This window comes from Calliopsis andreniformis, unplaced genomic scaffold, assembly GCF_051401765.1.
Source record: "Calliopsis andreniformis isolate RMS-2024a unplaced genomic scaffold, iyCalAndr_principal scaffold0035, whole genome shotgun sequence".
NCBI classification, from domain to species: Eukaryota; Metazoa; Arthropoda; class Insecta; order Hymenoptera; family Andrenidae; genus Calliopsis; species Calliopsis andreniformis.
Window position 1 is genome coordinate 5,488,561 of NW_027480444.1, and position 6,338 is coordinate 5,494,898.

Genomic DNA, 6,338 nt, shown 5'->3' on the forward strand with positions numbered 1-6,338 from the left:
TCATCCGCAATCCACAACCCTCAATCCTCAATCCTCAATCTTCAATCGTCAATATTCAATCTTCAATCCTCAATCCTCAATCCTCTATCCTCAATCCTCAATCCTGAATGTTCAATCCTCAATACCCAATCCTCAATCTTCAATCCTAAATCCTCAATCCTCAATCCTCAATCCTCAATACTCAATCTTCAATCCTCAATCCTCAGTCCTCAATCCTCAATCCTCAATCTTCAATCCTCAAAACTCAATCTTCAATCCTCAACCGTCAATCCTCAATCCTCAATCCTCATTCGTCAATCCTCAATACCAAATCCTCTATCTTCAATCCTCAATCCTCAATCCTCAATTCGCAGTCCTCAATCCTCAATCCTCAGACCTCAAGCATCAATACCCAACCCTCAGCCCTCGTCCTCAGTCCACAACCCTCAATCCTCAATCCTCAATCTTCAATCATCAATATTCAACCTTCAATCCTCAATCCTCAATCCTCAATCCTCCGTCCTTATTACTCAAACCTCAATCCTCAACCCTCAACCCTCAGCCTCAATACTCAATCCTCAATCCTCAATCCTCAATCCTCAATCCTCAATCCTCAATCCTCAATCCTCAATCCTCAATCCTCAATCCTGAACCCTCATACCTCAAACCTCAATCCTCAATCCTCAGTCCTCTTCCTCAATTCTCAATTCTCAACCCTCTATCCTCAATCCTCAATCTTCAATCCTCAATAATCTATCTCCAATCCTAGATCCTCCATCCTCAATCATCAATCCTTAATCCTCAATCTTCAATCCTCAATCCCCAGTCCTCAATCCTCAATTCTCAATCCTCAATCCTCAGTCCTCAGTCCTCAAACCTCAATCCTCAATCCTCAATCTTCAATTCTCAATACTCGATCTTCAATCCTCAATCCTCAATCCTCAGTCCTCAATCCTCAATCCTCAATCCTCAATCCTCAATCTTCAATCCTCAATACTCAATCTGCAATCCTCAATCCTCAATCCTCAATCCTCAATCCTAATTCGTCACTCCTCAATTCCCAATCCTCAATCTTCGATCCTCAATCCTCAATCCTCAATTCTCAATCCTCAATCCTCAATCCTCAATCCTCAATCTTAAATACTCAATACTCAATCCTCAATCCTCAATCCTCAATCCTCAATACTCAATCCTCAATCGTCAATCCTCAAACACCAATCCTCAATCTTCAATCCTCTGTTCTCAATCCTCAATCCTCAATCCTCAATCCTCAATCTTCAATCCTCAATCTTCAATCCTCAATCTTCATTCATCAATGTTCAACCTTCAATCCTCAATCCTCAATCCTCAATCCTCAATCCTCAATCCACAATTCTCAATCCTCAATCCTCAATACCCAATCCTCAATTTTCAATCATCAACCCTCAACACTCAGTCCCCAATCGTCAATATTCAATCCTCAATCCTCTATCCTCAATCCTCAATCCTCAACCTTCAATCCTCAATGCTCAACCTTGAATCCTCAATCCTCAATGCTCAATCCTCAATTCTCAATCCTCAATCGTCAATCTTCAAGCCTCAATACTCAATCTTCAATCCCCTATCCTCAATCCTCAATCCTCAATCCTCAGTCTTCAATCCTCAATACTCATTCTTCAATCCTCAATCCTCAATACTCATTCTTCAATCCTCAATACCCAATTCCCAATTTTCAATCCTCAATCCTCAATCCTCAATTCTCAATCCTCAATCCTCAGTCCTCAATCCTCAATCATCAATCCCCAATACTCAATCTTTAATCCTCAATCCTCAGTGCTCAATTCTCAATTCCGAGTCCTCAGTCCTGAATCCTCAACATTCAGCCCTCAGTCCACAACAATCAGTTGTCAATCCTCAATCCTCAACAGAATATCCTCAATCCACAGTTTTCAATACTCAATACCCAACCTGCTATCTTCAAACCTCTATCCACAAACATCAATTCTCATCACTAAACCCTCAACACTCAGTCCCCAATCCTCAATATTCAATCCTCAATCCTCAATCCGCGGTCCTCAATCCTCAAACTTCGATCCTCAATGCTCAATCTGCAATCCCCAATGCTCAATACTCAATCCTCAATTCTCAATCCTCAATCGTCAGTCTTCAATCCTCAATACTCAATCTTGAATCCTCAGTCCTCAATCCTCAATCCTCAGTCCTCAATCCTCAATCTTCAATCCTCAGTCCCCAATCCTCAATCTTCAATCCTCAATCCTCAATCCTGAATCCTCAATCTTCAGCCCTCAGTCATCAACAATCAGTTGTCAATCCTCAATCCTCATACAACATCATTAATTCACAGTTTTCAATACTCAATACTCAATCTGCAATCTTCAAATCTCTATCCACAAACATCAATTCTCATCACTCAACCCTCAACACTCCGTCCCCAATCCTCAATCTTCAATCCTCAATACTCAATCCTCAATCCTCAATCCTCAGTCCTCAATCCTCAATCCTCAACCCTCAATCCTCAGTCCTAAATCCTCAATCCTAAATCCTCAATCCTCAATCTTCAATCCTCAATACTCAACCTCCAACCCTCAATCTTCAATCCTCAATCCTCAATCCTCTATCCTCATTCTTCAATCCTCAACACCCAATTCTCAATCTTCAATCCACAATCCTCAATCCTCAATCTTGAATCCTCAATACTCAATCTTCAATCCTCAATTCTCAATACTCAATCCTCAATCCTCAGAGCACAAACATCAATACTCAACCCTCAGTCCTCGTCCGCAATCCACAACCCTCGATCCTCAATCCTCAATCTTCATACATCAATATTCAACCACCCATCCTCAATCCTCAATCCTCAATCCTCAATCCTCAATCCTCAATACTCAATCCTCATTCCTCAATACCCAATCCTCAATCCTCAATCATCAATCCTCAATCCTCAATCCTCAATCCTCAATCCGCAATCCTCAGTCCTCAAACATCAATCCTGAATCCTCAATCCTGAAACCTCAATCTTCAGCCCTCAGTCCTCAACAGTCAGTTGTCAATCCTCAATCCTCAATACAATATCACCAGTTCATAGCTTTCAATACTCAATACTCAATCTGCCATCTTCAAATCTCAATCCACAAACATCAATTCTCATCACTCAACCCTCAACACTCAGTTCCCAATCCTCAATATTCAATCCTCAATCCTCAATCCTCAATCTTCAATCCTCAATCCTCAATCCTCAATCCCCAATCCTCAATCTTCAATCCTCAATCCTCAATCCTCTGTTCTCAATCCTCAATCCTCAATCCTCAGACCTCAGACATCAATACCCTACCCTCAGTCCTCATCCGCAATCCATAACCCTCAATCCTCAATCCTCAATCTTCAATAATCAAAATTCAATCTTCAATCCTCAATCTTCAATCCTCAATCCTCAGTCCTCAATCCTCAATCCTCAACCTTCAATCCTCAATACTCAACCTTCAATCCTCAATCCTCAATCCTAAATCCTCAATCCTCAATCTTCAATCCTCAAAACTCAATCCTCAATACCCAATACTCAATTTTCAATCATCAACCCTCAACACTCAGTCCCCAATCCTCAATATTCAATCCTCAATCCTCTATCCTCAATCCTCAATCCTCAACCTTCAATCCTCAATGCTCAACCTTGAATCCTCAATCCTCAATCCTCGATACTCAATCTTCAATCCTCAATACTCAATCTTCAATCCTCAATCCTCAATCCTCATCCTTCAATCCTCAATACCCAATTCCCAATTTTCAATCCTCAATCCTCAATCCTCAATCCTCAATTCTCAATCCTCAATCCTCAATCCTCAATCCTCAATCTTCAATCCTCAATACTCAATCTTTAATCCTCAATCCTCAGTCTTCAAACCTCAATTCTGAGTACTCAGTCCTGAATCCTCAAGCTTCAGCCTTCAGTCCTCAACAATCGTTTGTCAATCCTCAGTCCTCAATAGAATATCCTGAATTCACAGCTTTCAATACTCAATGCTCAATCTGCAATCTTCAAATCTCTATCGACAAACATCAATTCTCACCACTCAGCCCTCAACACTCAGTAATCAATGTTCAATCCTCAATCCTCAATCCTCAATACTCAATACTCAATCCTCAATCCTCAATCCTCAATACTCAATCCTCAATCGTCAATCCTCAAACACCAATCCTCAATCTTCAATCCTCAATCCTCAATCCTCAATTCTCAATCCTCAATCCTCAATCCTCAGACCTCAGACATCAATACCCAACCCTCAGTCCTCATCCGCAATCCACAACCCTCAATCCTCAATCCTCAACCTTCAATCATCAATATTCAATCTTCAATCCTCAATCCTCAACCCTCTATCCTCTATCCTCAATCCTGAATGTTCAATCCTCAATACCCAATCCTCAATCTTCAATCCTCAGTCCTCAATCCTCAATCATCAATCCCCAATACTCAATCTTTAATCCTCAATCCTCAGTGCTCAATTCTCAATTCCGAGTCCTCAGTCCTGAATCCTCAACATTCAGCCCTCAGTCCACAACAATCAGTTGTCAATCCTCAATCCTCAACAGAATATCCTCAATCCACAGTTTTCAATACTCAATACCCAACCTGCAATCTTCAAACCTCTATCCACAAACATCAATTCTCATCACTAAACCCTCAACACTCAGTCCCCAATCCTCAATATTCAATCCTCAATCCTCAATCCGCGATCCTCAATCCTCAAACTTCGATCCTCAATGCTCAATCTGCAATCCCCAACGCTCAATACTCAATCCTCAATTCTCAATCCTCAATCGTCAGTCTTCAATCCTCAATACTCAATCTTGAATCCTCAGTCCTCAATCCTCAATCCTCAGTCCTCAATCCTCAATCTTCAATCCTCAGTCCCCAATCCTCAATCTTCAATCCTCAATCCTCAATCCTGAATCCTCAATCTTCAGCCCTCAGTCATCAACAATCAGTTGTCAATCCTCAATCCTCATACAACATCATTAATTCACAGTTTTCAATACTCAATACTCAATCTGCAATCTTCAAATCTCTATCCACAAACATCAATTCTCATCACTCAACCCTCAACACTCCGTCCCCAATCCTCAATCTTCAATCCTCAATACTCAATCCTCAATCCTCAATCCTCAGTCCTCAATCCTCAATCCTCAACCCTCAATCCTCAGTCCTAAATCCTCAATCCTAAATCCTCAATCCTCAATCTACAATCCTCAATACTCAACCTCCAACCCTCAATCTTCAATCCTCAATCCTCAATCCTCTATCCTCATTCTTCAATCCTCAACACCCAATTCTCAATCTTCAATCCACAATCCTCAATCCTCAATCTTGAATCCTCAATACTCAATCTTCAATCCTCAATTCTCAATACTCAATCCTCAATCCTCAGAACACAAACATCAATACTCAACCCTCAGTCCTCGTCCGCAATCCACAACCCTCGATCCTCAATCCTCAATCTTCATACATCAATATTCAACCACCCATCCTCAATCCTCAATCCTCAATCCTCAATCCTCAATCCTCAATCCTCAATCCTCATTCCTCAATACCCAATCCTCAATCCTCAATCATCAATCCTCAATCCTCAATCCTCAATCCTCAATCCGCAATCCTCAGTCCTCAAACATCAATCCTGAATCCTCAATCCTGAAACCTCAATCTTCAGCCCTCAGTCCTCAACAGTCAGTTGTCAATCCTCAATCCTCAATAGAATATCACCAATTCATAGCTTTCAATACTCAATACTCAATCTGCCATCTTCAAATCTCAATCCACAAACATCAATTCTCATCACTCAACCCTCAACACTCAGTTCCCAATCCTCAATATTCAATCCTCAATCCTCAATCCTCAATCCTCAATCCTCAACCTTCAATCCTCAATGCTCAATGTTGAATCCTCAATCCTCAATACTCAATCCTAAATCCTCAATCCTCAATCGTCAATCTTCAATCCTCAATAAACAATCTTCAATTCTGAGTCCTCAGTCCTCAATCCCCAATCCTCATTCTTCAATCCTCAATACCCAATCCTCAACCTTCAACCCTCAATCCTCAATCCTCAATCCTCAATCTTCAATCCTCAATACTCAATCTTCAATCCTCAATCCTCAATTCTCAATCCTCAAACCTCAATCCCCAATCCTCAATCCCAAATACTCAATCCTCAATCCTCAATCCTCAAACCTCAATCCTCAGTCCTGAAACCTCAATCCCGAGTCCTCAATCTTGAATCCTCAACCTTCAGCGCTCAGTCCTCAACAATCTATTGTCAATCCTCAATCCTCAGTAGAATATCCTCAATTCACAGTATTCAATACTCAATC